Source organism: Talpa europaea, assembly GCF_964194135.1.
Source record: "Talpa europaea genome assembly, chromosome: 3".
Lineage (NCBI taxonomy): Eukaryota > Metazoa > Chordata > Mammalia > Eulipotyphla > Talpidae > Talpa > Talpa europaea.
Genome location: NC_140069.1, coordinates 29,109,920 through 29,134,913, shown reverse-complemented (window position 1 = coordinate 29,134,913; position 24,994 = coordinate 29,109,920). Strand labels below are relative to the sequence as shown.

Below are 24,994 nucleotides of genomic sequence, written 5' to 3'. Positions count from 1 at the left end.
GCATTGCAGAAAAGAGACTTCTTTCTCTGTATTATCCTCATTTTTTCACCTGGCTTTGGTGATCCTTTCTCTTCAAGTGCAAAAATAATTTAATGCATATGAATTTATGATGCATAAATAAATATTTTAATACTATAAACTACAATAATACTTACAAACTAAGCTTTTTACCATTGAAAAAATGATACAGCTATGTTTAAAACGTCTACTCAGGCTACAGAACTGAAGCACCAAGAGGGAGGGAGGGTGGAGGATATGTAGAAACAAAAAGGAAGGAAGCACAATAGTCTACAGTGGTGAGTTGGTGGTGGTGCACTACTGTGCTAATACCTGATGGGGGTACTCCAAAAATTACCTCAGTTAAAAATTAATTAAAAAATTTAAAAATAAAACTTCCATTCAAAAAATGGAGAAAATACCAAAATTGTAGACAAAATGATGAATATAATATATTCTTGGGAATGCAAATTTTAATGCATTCCTTTGAAATGATAAAATTGTTCCAAAGCACTTCCATTTAGCTGTCCATAGCAGTACAAAACACAACAAAGCAAAAACAGACAATTATAAACCAGAGACATACTGCAGGGAAGGAGGAGGGAGAGGGATCAGAGAGAGGGAAGGAGGAGCACAGGGGACTGTGGTGATGGTGCATGGGTGCCTTGGGGAAGGAAACTCTATGGGCACTCAATCTGAGGGGGTGGGGGGAAGTAAATATTGTCTAAAAAGTTTTTAAAATGATAAATGTTAAAATTTTAAAAAATTTAAAAATCTAGTAATTTAAGATTAAGGAGTTAAACCTTAAAAACCATTAACATGCTGGAAACAATAGAAAGAATTCTTAATATACCATAAAAATATAGAATAAGAAATTAAAGATGTCCTAAGTAGTAACCACTGTCAAAATAAAAGAATGTGAAAAGCATGACAAAACAAACAAAAGTCTTTCACTTAATATGACACTTAATGTCATGCAAACTCCATAGTAAAAGGTACATGACAGATACTTTGGCTCTACCTTCTCATTAAAAAAAAAAAAAAAGGTGGACTCAAAAGTCCAGAGAAGTGGCTAAAAATCAAAGTTTCAGACTTACAGAAAAGCCTTTATTTAAGGGGATTGAGGTAATGGTGCACAGATGCATTGGTGAAGGAAACTCTATGGGGACTACACCTGAGGGGGTGGGGAGAAGCAAATATTGTTTAAAAATAAACAATGATGTAAAAACAATAAAAAATTAATATTAAAAAAATAAAAGGTTAGCAAAGTATTCTAGTACTTCTACTGTGTCTCAGGAAGCAAGAAGATAGAGCAAAGGGGTGACTAAATCTAAAGCAACAGCTAATAAAAGGATAGAAAGATGATAAATGATGGTTCTTTTTTCAACTTGTATCTTCGAAGTTCCTCCTCCTAAAATAACGATAGGAAAGGTTTTAAAACTTATTATTACAATCACAACTGGGACAATGGATAAAGCTGAGAATCTTTCAATCAAACAGAGTAGGAGAAAGACTATTCAGTGGAGAAAGTAGTTTTTTAAATGAATGGTGCAGAAGAGCAGATATTGACATACAATAAAAATGAATGTGGATCCTTACATTATACCACATGTAAATATTAACTCAAAATGAATCAATAACTTAACCATACTAGATAAAATTATAAAAACTACTGAAAGAAAATGTAGGGGGAAAGCTTCACAATAATGAATTTGGCAATATTTATTGTCTGTGACACCAAAAATCAATGCAACAGGGCCTCCCCCGTGGCGCAGCGGTTGAGCGTTGGGTTGCAAAGCTGCCCGCAGCCTTTGCGGCGCCAGTTCGATCCCTGGCTGCTCCCCTGCCACCGGAGGAGGGTCCCACATGGCACGCAGACCTCTCCTGCTGCCCGCTGCTCCCCTCAGCAGTGTACTTCGGTCCTTCTGCCTGCTCTGCTCCCCGCTCTGGTGAATTCTCTCACCTCCCGTGCTTCTGACTGTACCCAGTGCATGTATAAACAAAACAAACAAACAAACAAACAAATAAAAACATGCCTCTATAAATAAATAAATAAAATCAATGCAACAAAATAAAACAGTTACCTAACTGGGACTTGTTAAAAATTTATGTGCATGAAAAGACACATAAAGAGAGTGAAAAGACAATCCATGGAATGGGAGAAAATATTTGCAAATCTTCCATATTGATAAAGGGTTCATATTCAGCAACAAAAAGCTAAACAACCCAATTTAAAAATGGGCAAAGGACTCATAAATCTCAATAAACAATATACAAATGTCCAAGCAGCACAGGAAAGATACTCAACATCAGTAGTTCTAAAGGAAATACAAATCAAAACCACAGAGATACTACTCACATCCACTAGCATTATTGCTATTACAAAACAAACACACCCAAAATATAGCAAATGTGGCAAGCATGTAGAGCAGTTATAATAACCCTCAAGTACTGCTGGTGGGAAAGTAAAATGTGGAAAACAGTAAGTGATTTCTTTAAAAATTCAACATAAAATTAGCATATGCTCCCTCAATTCTATTCTGGATATATACATATATATTCCAATGAAGTGAAAGCAGGAACTAGAACAGATATTTGTACATCATGTTCATAGCAAAACCATTCACAATAGCCAAAAGTACCCCAAGTATCCACTAACAGATGAATTGATAAACAAAATGTGATATGTGTGTGAGCACATACATGCACACACACAGAGGAGTATTATTTAACCTTAAAAAGGTAGAAATTTTTTTTAATTTTTTTTTAAAGATTTATTTATTTATTTATTTATACAAGCACTGGGTACAGTCAGAAGCGCAGGAGGGTGAGAGAATTCACCAGAGTCAGAGCGGGGAGCAGAACAGACAGAAGGACCGAAGTACACTGCCGAGGGGAGCAGTGGGCAGCAGGAGAGGTCTGCGCGCCATGTGGGACCCTCCTCCGGTGGCCGGGGAGCAGCAGGGGATCGAACCGGCGCTGCAGAGGCTACGGGCAGCTTCACAACCCAGTGCTCAACCGCTGCGCCACCGGGGAGGCCCAAAAGGTAGACATTTTTGACATATGCTACAATATTAATGAATCTTAAAAAATTATGGCTGAAATAAGCCAACTGGAAAAATATTTTATTATTCTTCTCACGTGAGGTTCTAGAGTAGTCAAATTTGAGAAGAGAGGGTCTAATGGGTAGTTTCAGGCACTGTAGATATAGGGAGTCAGTATTTAATGGGCACAGAGTTTCAGCTGGGGAAGATTAAAGATACTATAGCTCTAGCATGGTGGTAATTGTTGCACAGTAGTGTACTTAATTTCACAGAACTATATACTTAAAAATGGTTAAAATTATTACTTCTATGTTGTATATATTTTACCACAATAAAAAAATATGAATGAGGCAAAACATACAGTAATAATCATGGTGAGAAATATTTGTTGGGTGTCTACGATGCACAAAGTCTAATGTTAGGCATATGGTATTCAAAGTTATAACAGGAAATATAGCCACTACCAATAAAAAGCATCCCATTAAAAAAATCTAGTCTGGTAATAAAAGAACTAACAATAAAAGACTTAAAGAACAGTACCATAATAGAAGAAATGCAGGTATTAAGAAGAAGGAGGTCATTCCCCTCACTCCCCATAGGAGAAATGAGCATACGGAAACACAAGACAGTAGAATAAGGCTGTTGGGAGGAACAGAAATCAAGGTGATTATCCTGTAAGGGACTAGGAATGATAAGATTAGAAAGGGAATGGAGGATATGGAATTTGGTCTGCAAGAAAGTGCACAACTAAAAGTTTTTCGTATGAGCTAAGAAGTAGATTTAAAAAATGAAAACCAGGAGACACTAAATATTCTGCCTGATGGCCCATATAAACTCTGCTATATGGAGTCAGACTCACAAAGCTCAAAGTCAACTTGTAGGGTAAGAAACTAATATAAGTAATAAATAATAAAAATAGGGTGCTAGGAAATAAAATTCCTTTGTAAATAACCTAATTAATCTCAGACAGCTCCATAGGTAAGCAGAACTTAATCTGGTTTTAAGGACAGACAAAACTGGGTTAATAGTGACTGACAAGAAGGGTGCACAAAGCCAAATGCTACTTCAAATTTAAAAATAAAAATATAAACTTGAACTCTCATCTCTGCAAAACAGTTCAAAGTACCTACATAAGCCCTTAGATAGACCTACCTCAAACTGTAGGTAAATGATACTAGATGGTCTAGATAAATGCTGTTCATCTGCACTTCTATTACAAATTGATGGATAACAACTCAGTGATTTACGTCCTTGAAGCTAATGCTCTCTTTTGAACTTTGAGCCAAAGAGTTGCAGTCTTATCTTCAGATAATCTTAACATATATGGTTCACCTCAGCAGTAGCTATTAGAAACCCAAGGATAAAAAGTTTAACTCTAACTCGTATTTACCTAGTACTATCATAAAGTGAACGTAAAATGTTCATATCCTATTCTCAAACAAGCATTGAAACTATACAGCATACAGTTCAAACAAGTAAATCTTAATAAACAACCTACCAAAATGCAGTCTCCTAAGAAAACCACTATACTTTTTATTTCTATTTTTATGCTGGCTAATCAATAACAAATTTTCTCAGCAACTTTATTTTATTTAACTAATTAAACCTAATCACGGATCACAGAGGGTTTCTTAAGAATCTCTAGGTTTTATATGAGTTGACTAAGTAATAGTTCCCTGTTGCAGAAAGTTTTGGCAATCAGTGGCAAGCCTTAGCCTAACAATTCTCTCTTCCTTGTCACGAACCAAATCACATGGACACACATTACAGCCATATAATTTATCTTATCTCTAACACCATTTTGACTGAAGAATGCTAGTATAATAAATGATATGATTATCCTTGTGTTTGTTTCTACACATTGTGTTGCTTAACGACATACTGAACCTTTGATTAAGTTTTTAAAAGAACTTCCCTGATCACAAGTAGTCTTAAGTGTTTCAAAACAACTAATTACTTCATGCCTAGAATTTCATGCCTTAGACTCCAGGAGCACCCAGAAGATGTAGAAAGAACTGGAGGTGAGAAGCCACAGTGCCTGAACTTCATAATCTCATTGGAGTGAGTCAGAGTGATGTCTGAAAATGAGGTAGCACGGTTTGTAAATGTACAGAAGCAATGGATCTGCCGGTGAAGTTCCACTATTCAAGAATTTCAGGTACATGAGCAAAAGGTTATCTTCACAACAAATAAATGAGATAAAGATGAGAAAGGACTTTATAAAAGTGCAAAGAACTAAACAAATATAGCTGTTTCCTAGTAGCAAACATAATATATACGTAGCAAGCTACTAAGAAAAATTAAAACATGGATATAGAGTAAAAATAATTTTTAAAATACTGAAAATAAAACTAGCACACAATACAATGGAATAAAGCCTGTAAGTGTGGCCTCCAGTGTCTTCATATAAGTGAAGAGGTTGGACTACATGTTTTTCAGGTTCCTGTTTTTGGGTCTCAAAGACTGGCAGTCTAGCTGCCTAGCAATCTAGTAGTTAAATCCTGGCTAGACAACTTTTAAATTGTCAGCTACAAAGCAGATGGAGGTGGGGGAGGAGAGGGAAGGATAACAAAAGGAGGTTTATACAACACATCAAAGAGGAATCCTGAAAAATGAAATTGGCATTGTGTGCCTGGTCCTCAAAATAAGTAAAGTCACCAAGTAGACACAGATGATGATGGATTGATAAAGAAGTAAGGTTATCCAACTAACTGCCTTATTCTAGTTCACCTGGTAGCCTTCTGACCAAAATTTTGGTTCCTAAGTAAAATTGACTTAAGAAGAAAATATTGATGATCAACAGTTTGTTTGATAGTTAAATATCTTTGTTTTAAAAAATAAACTGGAATCTGGTTAATATACAAGTGAACTTAGTTAAGTCCATCCTATGGACAATTTCATATTTATTGTACTGATAGACAGGATTTGAATGATAATGCTACTCCCTATAATCATCTCTGGGTAGCCAACTGATTCTCAAAGAACACACATTATATTCATATTATATGAATATATTAATAATAATATATATTCATATATTATATGGATTATATGAATTTTATGCATATATTCATATAATCTAGTATATGAATATATTATATGAATATAATCCTGCAACATTATATTCATATTATATCACCAGTAACCTAAATTTCTACATTGTCAAAAGCTGTGTGTGCTACTAATAACAAATCAGATTAGGTCATATACCTCAGAATAATACAATGAGCAAGAAGCCCAACTGAGTTAAGAATATAAATTAACAGTACTTACAAATGTCCAAAATATTTATACATAAGGCCTTTATTTTTTTAAAGAAACTTTTACTGGTTTACAATATTACAAAATTTCAAGAGCATGGCTTCACACCTTGATATGTGTTTATGTCTCACCATTCTATTGCCATTCACATCATCAAATTAAACCCCTCTATACCATTTCCTCCTAAAGCCCTCCTAATAACCAGTTTATTTAGACACACTCTGTGAGATACTTTTGTTGTGTTTTGTTAGTTTGTGAACTTTAAGTTATTTATATTTCACATAGAGAAAAAACACCTGGTAGTCTCTTTCATTTTCTAATTTATTTCACTTAGCATAATCACCTCAAGTTTCATTCACATTGTTGAAAAGGCAAAATTTCACTTCTCACTTCTTTTCATCCACTGATGGACATTTAGGCTGTTTCCATGTCTTGGCTACTGTGACTAGTGCTGCTATGAAGATAAAGGTCAAGTGTTTTCAAGTTAGTGTTGTCATTCTTTGGATAAATTCCTAGGAATATAATTGCTGGGTCATATGGTATTTCAATTTTTAGTTCTTGAAGGCGTTAGGGGGAAAAGGATGTCCTAAAGCTAATTCCATACAGGCTTTGTGGACTCCACCCCCACCCCAGGCCAAAGCCAAAGACACTGGGAACTCCAAATCCCATCACCACCAAAGGGAAGGTGGCTGGGACCTGAGGGTGGGGTTAAGCAGCCAGGTTGGTATAAAGCCAGACATGTGGGTTTTGGAGGGGTCCAATGAAATGTGGCTGTCCCTGATTTCTTAACACCATTTGTTGAAGAGATGTTCCTTTTTCCATTGCATGGTCTTGGCTTCTTTTTCATAAATTAACTGTCCATATATGTATGGGTTTATTTCTGGCTCTCAAATTCTATTCCATTGTTCTGTTTTTGTTCTAATATCAGACTATCTTAGATGAATATCTTGATAGTTTGAGATAAGGGAGTGTGGTAACTCCCAATTTTCTTCTTTATTTCCTCAGGATTGTTTTAACTATTCAGTGTCCTTTGTGTTTCTATGTAATTTTTAGAATTCTTTGGTCTATTTCCTTAAAAAATGCAACTGGGATTTTGATAGGCTTGTGTTGAATCTGTAAATAGCTTTTGATAGTATGGCTATTTTAATGATATTTATTCTTTCAATCCATGAACACTGGGTATCTATTTCCTTTAAAAATGTTTTATAGTGGGCCTCCCTGGTGGCGCAACGGTTGAGCGCTGGGTTACGAAGCTGCCCGCAGCCTGTGCAGCGCTGGTTTGATTCCCGGCTGCTCCCCGGCCCCCAGAGGAGGGTCCCACATGGAACGCAGACCTCTCCTGCCGCCCACTGCTCCCCTCAGCAGTATACTTTGGTCTTTCTGCCTGCTCTGCTCCCCGCTCTGGCTCTGGTGAATTCTCTCACCTTCCCGCGCTTCTGACTGTATAAATAAATAAATCCTTAAAAAAAAAAGTTTCACAGTGTATAGGTCTTTTACTTTCTTTGTTAAGCTTATTCCCTAGTATTTTATCTTTTTTGATGCAATTCTAAATAAGACCACTTTCTTAATTTTTTTTTGATAAGGCCTTTAATGCTTAATTTTCACGTAGTACTGGGCATTCCATATAATATGGTACTGTCTCAATAAAAGAATATTATCTGGCTGCTATTTAAACCACAAAATTTTTACCACAGCTTCCTAAGTAAAATACCTCACCAAAAAAATGAGATGTTAGAAAAAGTTAATATATGTTATTCAAGTTAACAAAACGCATTATCAAAACAATTTCATATCATAGGGAAATTCAGAATCTACATCAACACTTTTAAAATAAATTATTGTATAAATAAAACAGCAAATTACATCAAATTTTAAAAGGCAGGAGAAACCAATGCTCCTAAGCACAGAAAATACATGGAGTATACTAAAATGTATCAGAATGGAAACAAACAATATGCTTATAAGATGAGGGCAAAAAGGAAATCCTGTCAAAAGATTCATGAAATGTTACTTCTTATAAATGGGCCGTAAAATTGAGGAAATTAATTTTAGACATTAGCAACTTTTGATCACCTGGCTAAAGAGGTTCTAGGCCCAGAGTTTCCCAAGAATACAAAAACACTATTAAAAGATCAGAATACTATGTGGAATAGCAGTTACATCTGGTTATATTTTATCAAAATGCAAAAACAATTCAAGTCAATCAAAAAGTAAATCAATCTATACCTATCATATTAGCTCCCCACTACCATTTGTGGAACCAAAGGCAAAAAAAGAGAGACCCACGGTCTATGGCTTAACTGTCTTTTACTTCCACCTCTGACTTCTAGAACGCTCCTGTATATACATCCCAGGATATGCAAATACTGCAATACATGTCTACTGTGCATCCCTAACACAGTACAATCTTTTATAAGGACGATCTCAAGAAAGATTCCATGAAAGGATGAGGAAATCTGGGATCCAGGATGAGGAGGTAGAGATTCTCTGCAGCACAGAACAGTACCAGATTAGGAACATTCTAAATAACAAGCTCTGAGAAAAAACCCCAGTCATCCAATTATATAGTACCTATGATTGACATGGCATTCTCAAAATTACCATTGGGTTTAAAATCACCATGATTAGAACAAAATAAATAAATAAACTATGTTACATTTTACCACCAAAGCGCAAAGACTGAGCTATTATAGAATCCGTGACAGTTAAACAAGTAATCAAAACATAGCAAAATGGGGAGGAGGGGGGTGGGAATTGTATGGGGACTATAACCAAGATGAAAATGCACACATTGTGTGAAAATGAAAAATGATGTAAAAAAATATATAAAATTAAAATAATAATAATAAATAAAATAAAATAAAAACATAGCAAAATGTAAAAAGGCCAATTAAAAACAAGTCACTCAATCCCTCATCATATCTGAGATTGCAAACTCAGGCAGATGCTTCTCAAAGGCCTATGAACCCAAATTGATACTAAGAACTAGGTTAAAGCTAAATAAGCAAAGGTCAATATAGAGTTCCTGAGATTGAATTAAGATAAAACAATTAAGATGTCCTAAGGTAACAAGAGTGTCACGCAATATATGTCATGCAGGCTCTGGTCCAAGAACAGTATAATGCCCAGTACAAATCTATTTAACAAAAAAAAAAAAAAAAAAAAATTACAGAATGAAATCAATATAAATTAGAAATAAGAAAAACTAAAATTAACAACAAAAGGTATGTGAAGAATAAAAAAGAAACTACTCAAAATATTGAAAGTCTATAATCAGAAACAAACACCTAGATCTCAGGAACCGTTTGACAATATGGGAATTAAATGGTAACTTTTATTTTATTTTATTTTTTATTTATATATGTATTTTACATCATTCTTCCGTTTTGTACAATGTATGCTTTCTCCTCTCAGGTGTAGTCCCTGTAGAATTTCTATCACCAATTCAGCCATGCAAAAATGGCAAATTTTAGAGAAAAAATTCTGTCAACAAGTTCACAAAATCTTGCAGGAGAAAAGAATGTTTTAATACACTGACTTGGTCAAACATGAAAGCGAAATAAATAATTAAATCATCACACTGTACCAAAAGTTATGGAAAATGTTAAAAATATTCACATATTAGTTTCTGATTCCATATTCTTTAAGAAAAGCTTATATTCACAAGCAATCACCAGTTCCAAAAGGAACTGGTAACTACTTGGTCAATGGTTATCAACACAAGCTACATAGAATCATCTGAACAGTTTTATAGGATTACTGATGGATAACCCAAAAATCTAAGAAATCTACAAAACCATTCATAGAACAAGGAAATGAGTTCAGCAAGGTTGCAAGATAAATATAAAAACTCAACTGCATTCCAATGTACTAGCAATGAGTATATGGAAACCAAAATTAAAAGTATAGTTACAGTTGTTTAAAAAGTTATATGTAGAAACAGCTCCTCCACTTCAAATTCCTTTTTTGAATCTTGGTAGAGATTTATCAATTATATTTTTCTTTAAAAGAACCAACTTGTTTCACTGATCTTTCTTTGTTCTAAATTTCACTGTTTTCTGTTCTTTATTATTCTCTTTCTTTTGCCTGCTTTGGGTTGATTCTCTTTCTTTTGCCTGCTTTGGGTTGCCTGCTTTGTTTTTCTGACTTCTTGGATTAGAAGCCTTGATTAATGATTTGAGACTTTTCCTGTTTACTAATGTATTTCATACTATTAATTTCCCTTTCCACCTTGTTTTAACTCTACTACAAATTTTAGTACTTAGCATTTTTATATTTTTCAGTTCAATGTATTTAAAAAAAAATTTCCTCAACACTTCCTCTTTGACCCACAGCTTATTTAGAAGTTTGTTGTTTAGTCTGTAAGTATTTGGGAAGTTTCCTATTGTCTTACTTATATTGATTTCTAGCTTGATTTCATTGTGGTTGGAAACTATATGATCCTACTTCTTTGAAATTTTGTTGAGGTAAGTCCAGGATGCAATAATTCTTGGTATATGTTCCATGAACACTTGAAAAACAAACATGTACACTTCTTTTTTTTTTAAAATAAATTTTATTTTTATATTCCCCATATTTATATTTATATTCCCCTTATTTTGACCCCAATCCCTCCCCTCCCCGCCCCCCACCCCTCATGGAGTGTCTCTGGTTCATAGTTTTTGTTGATTTTGATTTTTACTTTCTTATAGTTATTCATTTTCCTGGTCCCTTATTTAAGTTTTCTAGATTCCTGCTATGAGTGAGACCATCCAGTATTTTTCTTTCTTTCTGGTTTATTTCGCTGAGCATGATCCCTTCCAGCTCCATCCATGTTGCTGCAAATTGCATGAGTTTATCTTTTTTGAAGGCTGAGTAATATTCCATGGTGTATATGTACCACATCTTCTTGATCCAGTCATCTATTTTTGGGCATTTGGGTTGTTTCCAAAGCTTAGCTATTGTAAACAGTGCTGCTATAAACATAGGGGTGCAGGTGCTCTTTGGAATTGATGTTTCTGTGTCCTTTGGGTAAATAACTAGGAGTGGAATTGCTGGATCATATGGAAGCTCTAACAAACATGTACACTTCTATTGTTGAGTGAAGTGTTCTATAAATATAAAGATTCTGTTGACTGATGGTGGTGCTGAGTTCTTCTATATCTTGCTGATTTTCTATCTAGTTGCTGTATTAATTATTGTGAGGGAATGTTGAAGTCTACACTTATAACTGTGGATTTGTTTATTAACCCCCTTTCAGTTTTCAAATTTTGCTTCACATATTTTACAGCTTCTTGTTTGACATAGATACATTTAGGACTGCTATGTGTTCTTGGCAGATCAGCTATTATCATTATACAATGGCTCTCTGTCTTTGGTAATTTTCTTTTTTGCTTTAAGGTCTATTGTATCTGGTAGTTATATAAACAATTAAGCTTTATTTTGATTAATGTTTGATTAATGTGCATCTTTTCCCATCATTTTACTTTTCACGTGTTTATTTTATTAATTTGAAGTGAGTTTCTTATATATTGCATATAGTTGGGTCATATTTTTAAATCCAATCTTCCAATCTGTCTTTTAATTGGCATACTATGCCATTTACATTTAATGTAGGTACTAATATATTAGAGCTTAAGTCTTACATATTATGTCTTGTTTTCTGTTTCTCTGTTTTTTCATTTTTTTCTGCCTCCCTATGAGTTGAACATATTGCAGAGTTCCATTTTGATTTAGCTATCGTGTTTACGAATGTATCTCTCTTTTTTTAGTGGTTGACCCAGGTATTTTAATATATAAACAGTTCTACCCCTCGCCCCCACATGGTCTCTCTTTCACGGTTTCAGTTACTGGCAATCAACTGTAGTCCAAAAATAAAATATATAATAAGATATTTTGAAAGACAGTGAGACCACATTCACATAACATTTAGTACAGTATACTGCTCTACCTGTTTTACTTAAATTTCTTATTTGCCTAACACAGAAGTTAAACATCATAGATGTAAATGTACGGGAAAAAAATAGCATATATAAGATTTGGTATTATCCCTGGTTTCAGGCATCCCCTGAGGTCTTCAAATATATCCCACATAAAAAGAGGGCACTGCTATACATATCCTTCCTGGTTCTACTGTCCGTGAATACATCAAATCAAACACTAAAGAAGTTTAGTCACGGTTTTTAAACAAATAATAAGGATGTATATTATACTGCCATCCATTCATTGTGTATGAACACATAGTTTTCCAAAGCTAATGAAAATTAACATAAACTATAATGATACAGCAAACCCAGAGTTTAGTACAGCAAATATAAACAAGTATTGCAATAATAACTCACTATGAAAGAATCAAGGGTCCACAAAAAATCAAACTGAGGATCTAATTCAAGAGGCACATTAACATATATACTTTTTTAGCTAGGCTGAAAGTTTCCTATAGCAGCTACACCTAAAATATTTAATGCCCTTATATATCTCATAAGAAAATAGAAATAAATGTGTCTGTATACCTAGTCAAGTGTACTAATTTGGCATTATAATAGCTTTAAAACTCATTTACCCTTAAAATTAGGGTAGAAACAGTCTATCAAAACAAGAAATGGAAAAGCAAATAAAATCCACATACCATAAAACATATCAAACTGTATCCAGAATCTGACTGTTTCTCAACACCTTTATTTTTAACATCCTGGTGCAAGCCAACAATGTCTTACCTGACCACTGAAATAAGTAACCTCTTCACAAATACCTTGCTTCTATCCTTGCCCTGCTACAACCCTTTCTCTACAAAGAATAAGCCTTTTAAATTGCATGCCACAGCATATCAATCCTCTGCTCAAAACCCTCCAATAGTTTCCAATTTCACATAATAAAAGCTAAAAAGCTCACTATAGTTTTTTAACACTCAAAGTGATCTAGTCCTGCTAGCTCTCTGATCTCATTTCCTACCTTTGTCCCTACTTACCCAGTTCCAGTCATATAAACCGCCATGTTCTCTAAACTTCAAACATACTACCATGTCAGTTTCCTTTGACTAGAACACTCTCTCCCCATATATTCACATGGCTCATTTACCTAACTCTCTGAGATATCTACTGAAAGTCCATTTATCAGACAGGCCTTTTTGACCATCCTTTAACTATTATCACAACTACTCTGGTGATTCTGTATCCCTCTTACACAGCTCTATTTTTCTTGCATAGCAGTTATCAGCACCTGATATGTTAAGTGTTTTTTGTGTATAATGTATTATCTCTCCCTATAATAAAAACACTTAAAAAGTTGAAACTTCATTTCATTCACTGCTGTAGCCCAGTGCTTAAAGCAGTGAGAATAGGCATTCAATATATATGGAATAAATTAATATTTAACAAACTCAGTCTCTCTCAGTTTCATTAAAATTATGAATTCCTATGAGGAGGAATTTTGATATTATGACCCCTAAGATACCTGTATAGCTTTAAAATCTATAAACCTAGCAAAAAGACAGAAGATAGCTAATTATAAAGCATAAAAATGTTGAGCTGGCCTTCTCAGAAGAAGGAAGACTTGACAGTAAATGATTAACTACCAAAAGAATAAAGTATATATGAGCAGTGTGTCCAAATAAACATGTGAAAAACTTTATAATAAAACTATATAATTAAGCACAGAGAACAAGACTATCTTGCCAAGAGTTGCTATCATTGGCAAAAATCCATATTAAACTCAGCTCCCCCAATTCCAGATACAAATGGAATTGCGAATTTGGCAACTCACTGGAGAGAAATACTGAAGTACATTCTGGGTTCACATTAAAGTTACCTCATTCTTCTCAACTTAAGATCTAACCCAGAGGAAAATTTTTAACAGATTGTGTTGGACTAGTGCCATACTATACTCAGTAAAGTTCAAAATTAGCATTTTAGATGCTAACATAAAGGATTTCTATTTTGTTTCCGTAAAACTAAAGTGGACTAAAAATAAAATGAAGAATTATGAGCATAAAATGGGTATTTAAAGAAATGTTTTGTCAAGGAAAATGCATATTACAACACCAATTCTTTCCTCTTATTTCTTTTTATTTCATTCATACAGCATCTTACCCAGGCTGAAGAAATGGTAGCATTCAAGCTGTTAATGGGTAAGAGAGAGAAAGTACTCTTCTTTCAAGGTTTATCCAAATTAGTGATACAGAGTATAGACAAGTCTACCTACTTATTAAAAAATGCAAGTAACAATGTACTTCAAATATATATGCACATTAATGACTTATTTTATACCTACGTCATTAAGCATTAGACAGCAAAGACATGAGACAGACGTTACATCTGTGGCTCTCAATAAATTCATAGTATGGTGAAAGAGTCAGATAAAGTATGATAAATTCTATGATCATGGGGTGTCCCAGAAGCTAAGAAAACCCAGAAGAAAGGTTCTCAGGTTAGGCTATACAAAAGAGAGATGGAAGAAAATGTAGGCACAGCAAAATAAACTGAGCCTAACTAAATAATAATAGCAAAATAAACTTGAATAGCCTAACTGAAAGAGGTTATCACACAAATAAAGTAGGCAAAGCTATGCACCCTTAAGAGTTTGGCTCTTAACACAGAAACAAATGAAAGTAATTCTTTTTAAGTAAGGGAGTTAGTTACATGATCTGAATTTCATTTTAGAGTGATTAATCTAACAGTATCACAGAGGATGCTTTGGAAAGGGAGGTGAAAAGACACAATTATAACAGGAGATGGATGTAGAAATTCAGAAGAAAAATTAGGGGGTCTAAAATAAAGATACAGTAGAAAGAATGGGATATATTTGGGAGATAATAAGCAAGTAATATAGATAAGAACTGGTGAATAACGAGAACTTGAATTGCTTCAGTGGCAAAGAAGGTGAACAAGAAGGAAATAAATTTAGGAGACAGCATCAACAGGAATTGCCAGTTGACTCATGCTGGAGGATCGGCCAGAGTGAGAAAAATCTCCAGATTTTCTACTTGGCAACTGTTGGATGGCAGTGCCATTAACCAAGACAGAAAATACAAACTTAAAACAAGTCTGACAGAAAAAGAAAAAAAAAAAAAACAGTGAAAACATACTTAAAGATATTGAACTATCCCATGATAACACTAAAAAGATAAGTATCTAAAAAAAGAATTAGAAGTTAGTCTAGAACTTAAATAGAGGTAAGAGAAAAATCAAAACATCCCAGAAATAAAAAGCAGAAAGAGCTTTCAGGAGGAGAAAATAGTTTTCAATATCAAATAGAAGCAAAACTGTAAGCAATACAGCGGTGGGAAAGAAACAGCCAAAGCCTATTCAGAGACAGCAAGCAACCATTAATCTTTTTATTCATGGCTATGAAAGGAAGATGTGAAGCAAAGCAGCAGCTATAAAGTATTGATTCCTAAGGAAACTGTTTCATAAATGAGAACAATCTCAATCTATAAAGTTCCATAACAGAGAGAAGAGAAGGATAAAAGATAAGACATGAAGGGAAGGCAAAGCATGTCCTTCTACTAAAACCGGGGGGGGGGGGGGGGGTGCAGAAATGAGTTCTTAAAGTTATCAAGCCCATAACTAATATATTTTCACATGATAAACATCCTGGCACTATTTTTAAAATGTTTTTGCTATGTAACTTTTGACACATTTATGTATTATACATAATAGTAATTACTGTTATTATTATATCTACTCTATGCATGGCAATGTACTAAGTAACTACAAAAAATATTCCTTTTATTCTCAACAAAAAACCAATGAGGAATTATTGCTGCATTTATATATCTGGAAACCAAGGCACAGGGAGGTTAAAGAACTTGCTACAAATACTCCACAAATAAAGGGGAAAATTAGAAAATTAATTCAGTCAGTGTAATTCCAAAACCAATGTTCTTAACCACCAAGTTATATTGCCTCCCCACAGATAGATACGGAGCGCTTTTGGCTCACTAAATTAATCTGAAGACAACATATTTCCATCAGGAAGTATTTTTAACTTTAGAATAGAAGTGGGATATAACTGCATTTACCAATGAGCAACCTGCTACACTACATTTAACATATTAAGTAAGAGAATCTGGAGAATACATATAGCAACGGTTTTTAAATTTTACCACACATCAGAACTACTTAGAGGGATTGTTATATGCAGACTGCAGGATTCCATTCAGAGAGTTTCAGATTCAATATACTAAAATGAGAGGCCCAAGAATTTGTATTTCTCAAAAGTGCTCAGAAGATACTAATGTTGCTGGTAACTCACTTTGAGAACTACTTTCTTATAGTAACTCTGTAAGGAGTAAGTGATAATGAATATAAAAACACCTGGCATATGGAATACACTCAATAACTGGTACTGCAATTATTACTCATAATAAATATAATGAACATTACCATTATTTGCAATGGTAATGTGAATACTATTATTTTATATCAATTTTTATTCAGACAATACAAAATTGACAAATTATTTTAAGGTCATAATAATCTGCCCCAGTTCCATCTCCCTCTGGTATCTTTCCTACATACTTCATGCAATACAGGTTAAAATATAAATCTGCATATTAATGCTTCCCTCAAACCAATCCTTCCCCATTATTTACAAAGTAAAGTACAAATTTCTGGCATGGCTTACAGATAATTCTCTTTGCCCCAAAGTTATTGTCCAATTATGCCTCTGTAAATTTGCTTGCAAAACATTATCTATTTTTTGAAGGTTCCCCTGATACAACTCACTAATAGAGTCACACATTCCCTCCATGATCCAAAGTAACTCCAAAATAATAAGGAAAAGAACAATGATAATGATATCAATCAACATTTGTTGGGAATTAATTCAGTCCCCATAAAAACTGAGGATAAAGGCTATATATAAATATAAATATGTCCTAAATAATAAAATCAGAATGTAGAAGAGCCAGGATTCCACCATTGCAATCATACCTTACTAATAATGACTAGATTGTTCATTACTTGTGTTGTTTAGACAACAGATTTTCATAAAAACTAACACAAATAATTTGCCTATTCATATTTATTTTATTTTTTTTAAGATTTTATTTATTTATTTATACAAGCACTGGGTATAGTCAGAAGTACGGGAAGGTGAGAAAATTCACCAGAGCCAGAGCGGGGAGCAGAACAGGAAGACTGACGAAACACACTGCTGAGGGGCGCAGCGGGTGGCAGGAGAGGTCTGCGCGCCATGTGGGACCCTTGCCCAGGAGCCGGGGATCGAACCAGCGCTGCAGAGGCTGCGGGCAGCTTCGCAGCCCAGTGCTCAACCGCTGAGCCACCAGTGAGGCCCTGCCTATTCATTTTTATATTATTTAACTAATACTTACTGCCTATTATAAACCAGGAATTGTGTTGGGCACAAGCGCCTACTCTTTTGAAACATGAAATTTAGTGGGAGACAGACATTACACAAAAAAATCACACATATTTTATAGTAAATAAACATTAAAAACAAAAAGTATGAGGTTCTCTGAAGTGATAATAGGAAGGCTTTAACCTTTCTATAGTCTTTTTTATCTTAAGTGCCCTAATACAAGGGAAAAGTTATTCAAAATATAAGACTTTCAGAATGGTAATAATTCAGCTGTGATGATACTTTCAAAATTAAATCAAGTGATTTAATTACCAAGATCAAAGCCACATAATTAAAATTTAAAATATATATTCATTAAAATAACATTTAGATTCTGCAGCTTTTTGTTCCCCAGACAAATAAAGCTATTGCCTCTGAAACAAATGTAATAATGACAAACCCACAAAAACTAATAAAATATTTGAAGGGGTCTTGCAATATTAATCATGATAAGGTAAAACAATATGCCAAGTTCCTGACAATCTTAGTAGTGCGGAAAAGTACTTCTGTTTCAGACAATGCTAACTTTCTCAAGATTTAATAGGCATTAGATCTATAACTTATTATATTCATTTATAAAATTTAAAAAAAAAAACTTCCATAGTATGTTTCAAAGGGAAAACCAATTATTTTTTATAGGGGAAAAATGACTGAAAGCCCAAATACTGATCTTACAAAGAAAGACATGAAAGGTAAAATCAAGTATGAACCAGGTCTGGATCCCTGTATCTTCAGTTTCTATTTATCAAACAGAAAAATCTTTCCAACTTTCTCCTTTCCTGTATAAGACCAAAACTATGCGATATTCTGTTTGTATTACAATTACACTAATTCAATGCAGGTCACTTGCTTTTTACTGAGTCCAGATGACATTCAGTAAACTAAACATGGGCCAATTAGTTTTTTTTTTTTTTTTTTTTAAAAAAGAGAGAGAGAAAGAAAAAGGAAAAAGAAAGAAGTGCATTCTGATTGCCTTTGGGTAGGTCACACAGTGGCTACAGAGCATCTCAGCCTGAACTTCATTCTGGCTAACATCAACCATACGCTAACTTTAAGAACTAGCACTTTTCATGCCTTCAGAATTTTCACATTTGGAAATTCTAATTTAAATACATTTTCTGGTGAAAATAAAGACTGAACTCCCCCACAATACTGGTTTTTCCCTCCTTCACCTCAAATGTCTTATTTTGGAGTTACTACGAAAGAATCTGCACATTGTCTAAGGATATATAGTGATTCTTTTGAAATCATTTTTTATTTACCACAATAATGAGTAAATATGGTTGATTTTATTTTTAACTTTTCACAGGAAACATTAGAAATTAAAAAACAAAACTAAACAAAAAAAAAGGATGTGACAAATCTAAAAAATGATCAGAGATTCAAATACATTTTAAGACTTCTTATTTTTCCCATTGCCTACTTTATTTAGCTGACACAACCACACACACACACTGAAAAATGTCTGAGGCTATGAACTTTCAAATCAATATTTGTAATCTTAAAGCAACCTAAACCACCATGTAATTAGGCTATGGCAGACTGAGTATTAGAAAAAAATATTTACTAACTAAAGAAGCAATAATTTTTTTTAATTCTTTTTTAGGAGTCTGCACTCAACATTTTCTTTATAGACTATTATATAAAGAAATTTGGTTTACTGTTCCTTTTAAACTATGTTCACTAATATTGTTTTTCGAAAGCTTCAAAAGGTCGTAACAGTTAAGATGTGCATAAAATCATAATTTCAAATCAAATTGCACTTCTCAAAAAAACTACATTAATTCCTCAATAATTTACACTTTTACAGTTGCTGGTATTTCAAATTATAAACTATTCACTCACAATTATCACAAAATTACAAGTCTCCTAAGGATTGCAGTAACCTGATTTTTAAAATTTTGTCATTTATAGTTAGCCTTATTTTTTGACTTGTATAAACTTAACTGAAGAATATTATGATCCAGCAAGTATTTATAAATAGAAAGATACAGTAATGGAGATGGAAATTATTTACTCTGAAAACCCTGACTGCATGACTGTTAAATCACTTACATACGGCCAAATGTTCTACAAAGAAGCAGGGAGGTCCTGAAAATTGTGTACTCATATCCATTTTCAACTACTGCACAGGTGACATAATCAATCAAGTCATTACTGAAACAGAATGTGAAGAGAAGGTACTTGGTGAGTATAGGTGAATTCTTTTTTTTTTTTTAAAGATTTGTTTTATTTATACAAGAGCCGGGGTACAGGCCAGATGTGCGGAAGGGTGAGAGGATTCACCAGAGACAGGGCGGGGAACAGAACAGGCAGACTGACAAAATACACTGCTGAGGGGAGCAGCGGGTGAGGCAGGAGAGGTCTGCTCTCCATGTGGGTTGCTCCAAGGCCAGTGGGGATGGAACCGGCACTGCAGAGGCTGTGGACAGCTTCACAGCGCTGTGCTCAAACGCCTGCACCACCAGGGAGGCCCTACAGGTGAATTCTTTAGATAAAATTAAAAAATAGACTCTCCCCATCTTGGATTAAAAAGTAGCCAACAACTATAAAGAGCATTTTCTTTTCTTTACAGCATTTAGTAATATGGGTCCAATTTTGGAAACTATCCACATTATATTCAACATAAAGAATAATGCATTAAAAAGCCAATACATATTAAAATAATTCAGTAATAAAAATCCCCTGAAAGCAAAGTTTCTTTAACAAAGTTGATCTTCTCTATAAAATATATGGTGACTAAGGATAAAGAAACAGTAGCACCATCCCTAGCACCAAATTTTGAAAGGTTGGCAAGAGACCAAATCCACTCCAAGGGAAGAGCTCAACTAGGTGAATAGTGACTGGATGTTGGAGGAGTCAGGTGTGGCCACAAGTACAGGTTAGTGGAGTAGTAGCCATCTAGTACAACTGAAAAGGATGAGGAAGCCCAATCCTACCCCACCTAGAAAAGAATGACAAAGGAAGTGCACTGAACTGAACTACAATGAAAAACTATTTTTCATCCTTGCACACATCTCTAAAGCTCCTATCTTTTTTTCTACCCTTAACAATGAAATATACTTTCTAGTCTAAAGAAATCCAATTTTAAGTGCCTTGGAGCATAAATTTAACACAAAACAGGTCTACAGTTTATTTATTCACTTTTGTCAGTTAGTTAAGAATATTTTTATCCACATACCAAAAAAACACACTATATCCATGAGTGATCCTGGACCCCAAAACCTTTTCTGCATGTGGAATCAATTCGCTGTCAACCAAAACTACTAAATGTTTTTTATATTCATATCTGTTAACCTATGGTTCTCCCTAGGTCCTACCATCCTGCCTATTCTCCTTCATTGGGGATCAGAGTAGGAAAATATTCAAACCTAATATGCATTTAATTTTATCTTCCTGGATTCAACCTATTACATCATTCCACCAGATATTTCGACATTCTGATTTTAGTACTTAGTAATACTTGCTAGCCTTTCATTCTTCTTTACATCTGCAAGTTTGAAAACCATACTTTATCTGAACTTGTCATTTATAAAAGATATCCAGTCTTTGAAAGAAACGATTAAAAACGCAATAGTTTAGTGTATCTACTTACCCACAATAGCTGAGGGAATGATTTAATAAAGAAGTAGATTATGAATTGGAGGAAATGTTAGTACTGTCACTTGGGCAATAAAATAGTGACTTGAACCAAGTAGTATGTTGTTGTAGATGGCACCTACTAAGTTATTAATATTAAGTTGAAGGAACTGAGATAAAGAAGCAAGGGGGTAGAGAAGATAACACCAGCAAATATAAAGAAGCATAAATACATTTAGAATGTGAGACCATCCAAAATAAGTACTTCTGAATAGAAAACCAGAGTGGCTAAATAAGGCAAGACACACATCCACTATCTACTAACATTTTAATCTTTATCAAGTAGTCAAAGAATTGAACATAGAATATAGAAGGAGTAAGAAAAATGTCAGTTTCACTAAAATATTTATAAAAGTTTTTGCTTGTGACTAAATCAATAAACTGTTCTTAAAACCTTGGAAATAATGTAGACTGAAATGATGGTTATGTAAAAAAATTAAAGTAGTAATTATAGTTTTAGAAAATAGAGCAAATATTTAAAATATTAAATGAAAAATTAACAATAGGTAAAATGGGATTAAAGAGTTATTATTTTAACTTTTACAGCTGTAAAAGTTTAAATTACACTAGTCTTCTGAAAATCAAAATACAATATTAATCTTCCTAATGGATGAAATTTTAAAATACAATACTTTGTCTTAGTTTCAAAGTTAAAATGTGTTCTTCCTTGAAAATGAGGACACACTGAACATCTTATTTTAACCTAAGGTTTTGAGACCTTTACATAATAAAAATACTCTTTTAATTGCTCTTATCAGTGAAAAGGAAACTTTATTGAGGCTCCAGAGTCATAGGGCTTGGACAGGTAGCAGCCCTGCAGGAAGAGAAAGAGTCAATTATGGGACCTTATTTGTCTTTCTTGGGGAGAAGGTTGTTGGTGTGACCACCTTTTGGGAGATCTGACAGTGCCAGGATGCAGGTAAGCGGAGAGCATCTTGTCACAGTTGTGTCTCTGGGTGACTGCATGCCACCATGCACCAAGTGCAGGTAGACTCTTTCTGAATATGGTAGTCTGAGATAACATTTCATCTGCTAGCTGTCTGCCAGCAAAATCAGACATTGCTAGAGAGGTAGGATGAGGCCCTCCTTGGCTTGTACTATGGCTTGCACTATGTACTATGGCTTGTACTATGTCTTGTACTACTACATTCTCAGTGGCATCACTAGGCTTGACCTTGAGGGTGATGACCTTGCTCCTCACGGTCTTCACAATGATCAGGTTCTCTGAGTCAGCCCTGAGGACATGGCAACCAAGTGGCTTGGATGCCTCATTAAAGACAAAAGGCTACATACATAATGAATTTTTGTAATATATATTACTAGTAATCAGCTGCATGAGTACTAATGTTTTGGGGGAAGTTTGCTTTTTTGCTTCTTCATTTGATTTTCAAAATTATAGGTATGTAATAGTTCAATATGCCTCTATAACTAGGTTTGATCTGAGGTAAAAGGATTATCTTCCAACTGAACACTTTCAAACCTCAAAAATTTCTGACTTCCCCTTTTAAGTTTTCCTATATTATTCCATATTTCTTTTGTTCAAAATTGTGACAAGGTTCAGAAAGTTATTTCTTTGCAGTTCTATGATCTAGTGGGGTGGGGGGAAATGAGGTAAAAAATAAAATATCTAATCATGCAATAATGAAGGATGCATACTATTCATTTCTACAAATGCTGACTTATTCTCAATCTATTTTATGGTATCATTTTTCCTGTGAAAGTGTTTATCTTTAACATTTTCATTATTCCCAGTAATAAATATTATAATTATTAACCTACATTTATTATTAAAATACCAAATAAAAAACACCATAGGACCTCCTTGAAAGCAATAGTCCAATGTAATTTACTTCAGTTAATTATTCTTAGTCAATTGCTCATATTTCCCTTTTTATAAATATGATACATAACAAATTCCGAATAAACATAGCACTAAATATTAAGCTTTAAAATTATTTTCAGAAAGTAAATATGAACACATGCTCAAATAAAAGTTCAATTATGAAAGCTATTCACTGAAAAAATAGGAAACAAGGATGATTATTTACCAATCTTAAATGTTTTAGATCTATACTATAAATTATCTCATGATTTTGTAAACACATTTCCTAATTTCTTTCACTTATACTTTAACTTTGTAGTTAACAATTCACAAATTTCACAGAACTATTCCTTCCAACAGAAGGATTTCCCTTACTGGTAACTACTACCACAAAATGTTTGAGTATCACTTAACCATAGATTGGTTACTGAATTTATAAAATATTTAAGTATTTGTTGTTTTCTTTTATCTCCTGAATTCTCACTTTATTAATCTGAAGATTCAAATTGGAATGTTCCTGCCTTCCAAACCAGGTACTCCAAAGCAAAGGTGTCGGCTGACTACAAGTTCTATCAGTTGACCTACTAATTAAAGCATCAGTTCTAGACTTTGTCTAATCTTACCCACTTCACCACCAGAAGAATATTCTTAAATATCAGAAGTTTTATTTTTGGTATACAACATTCACTCATTCAACAAATAAAATATTGAATACCTACTATACTTAACTACTACTACTATTGTATACTTACTAGTACTTAACATAAACTAGTGAATGAAAGAAAAAAAAAAAAACAACACTGCCATCCTAGAGTTTATAGGCTTGACACCAAGAATACAAAGATGAAAACATGGCCCCTTCCTTAGGAACATTATTCTAATTATGCAACAATGACCTATCATACACTGCTACAATGTGCATATGTAAAGTACAGCAAAAGGATAAAGTTCCATGGGGGCAAAGATATTACTGAGTACACTAGCATAAACACCACGACTATGTCTCTATCAATCAAATATAGGCATTCCACCTTGAAAACATCAATCTCCAGAACAACAATAAAGTTTTATATCTAACTCTATGATATCTCTCCAGAGGTTAATTCAGGTTCACCTTACCAGACCTTCAAAATTTAGTTGCATTTGCATTTTCAATAATTAATGAGAAAAAGTAGAAAAATTCAAATATTTCCATTTTGCCAATTAAGTGGCCAAGAAAAAGTTTCCTTCAAGATGAACAACTGAAACAATAAATTCCTATAAAATTTCAAGATTCACTATGGGCTTTACTAGTTCCTGACATTTTATCTCTAATTCATATGAAGAGATTACATTCTCATTTACTAAATGCTTTCAGCAGGAGAAGCACTGAGTAGATACTACACAAACATTATTTATAAGACTTACATCTCTAAAATGCAGGTATTTTTATTACCCCTATTTTGCAGATTAAAAAAAATAGGAGAGGATTCACCAGAGACAGAGTTGGGAGCAGAACAGGCAGATTTACTGAAATACACTTCTAAGGGGAGCAGTAGGTGAGAAAGGAGAGGTCTGCTATACCATATGTATAGCATATACCATATGTAGAGCAGTTCCCTGGCTGTGGATCGAACTGAGGCTCTAAGTAGTGATAGCACTGAGACCATCAGGGAGGACCCTATTTTCTTAAGGTGATACTGAGTTGGGTCAGAACACAAACCAAATCTGAACATAAAATCAGGGGCTTCCAAAGAAAATTATGAATCTTCACACTATCTCCTAGCATCTCAGTCCTATAGTGTCTAACATAGTATACTATCATCAGAAATTGTTTAATCTATTCCACAGTTTTCTTACTTACAAGTCTCCAGTGGCAAGTATATATGCTAGTTGAGTGAATTATTTCAAAAAG

General features: G+C 33.9%; 1 protein-coding gene across 1 annotated transcript in view; it reads right to left on the bottom strand.

Annotated features, from left to right (window-relative positions):
* The window catches only part of STK3 (serine/threonine kinase 3), a gene marked incomplete at its 5' end in the record, with an annotated part of 334,603 nt that overhangs the window by 117,365 nt on the left and 192,244 nt on the right, over positions 1-24,994 (bottom strand).